At 26.4% G+C, this 976-nt stretch overlaps 1 pseudogene; it reads left to right on the forward strand.

The window, feature by feature from the left end:
- Window positions 1-725, forward strand: part of LOC100570796 — a 2424-nt pseudogene extending 1699 nt beyond the window's left edge.
- Window positions 726-976: the final 251 nt, after the last annotated feature.

A 976-nucleotide genomic window follows, 5' to 3' on the forward strand; every position in this document is an offset into this window, starting at 1 on the left:
ACATTGTATTTTGTATTTTACATGTTGATAATAAACATTTTTATAAAATAACTTTATTATTTTAAATTTAGACTAATATCAGTGCAGAAATATTAAAATACCCTCAGTTTATGCGAGCATTAACTATAGCTATTATCATTGAATGTTTGTGTAAGTCATTTCTTCTGCGATTATACTAAAATAGTTACTCGATTATTTAATATTAATTTTTAACTTATAGATTCAAATGTTGTATATGAAAATTTCTTTGATCATCATCATGTGAAATTGTTAATTCGTTATATTCATTCTGAACCACTTCCAGATTCTGAAATTTGTGCAAGGGAAGTGGAATGTCTGTACGGAATTCAAATTATGTCTGCTGTATTTGAATATCCTGAAGGTAAGTTACCAACTGTTTAATTTTTAGATTTGTTATTAATATCACTGTTTTTCTACAAGGAATGGTATTAAGATTGTTCCATAAGCTCTATCAGGATTGTGTTTTAAGTAAAGAATCTTTTCTAACATGGAAAAAAGATGACAAATTGAATGCTGAATTTGATGAAGATTTAGAAACAAAAAATATGACTGTTTTAAATTCATTCTTCATGCACCTTGAAACTAACCGATTCTGATTCTGATGATGCATATGAGTAGTATAACGCACTAACTTCTGTCTGTGTGTAATCAATATTCATAAATCACAAAACCGATATATCAATACCGACAGATCAATTTGTCTAAATATTGTCTAAAATCGATTTAGATATCATTTAAATTTACAAGTGATCTCTTTAATATAAAAGAAAAATGATTTTGAGTAAATAATTTTTTCGTCCATATTGCGCGTGAGCCAGAGGAAGATATCAAACAGTGAATATATTATTCTATATACGAAGATACTATTGTCTACAGTTATATATGTATACTTTTTATATTTTGAACATACAAATTATAAACTTTTTCCTACCCTATCATAAAATAGTTGTTAGTT

This window comes from Acyrthosiphon pisum, chromosome X, assembly GCF_005508785.2.
Source record: "Acyrthosiphon pisum isolate AL4f chromosome X, pea_aphid_22Mar2018_4r6ur, whole genome shotgun sequence".
Classification (NCBI taxonomy): domain Eukaryota; kingdom Metazoa; phylum Arthropoda; class Insecta; order Hemiptera; family Aphididae; genus Acyrthosiphon; species Acyrthosiphon pisum.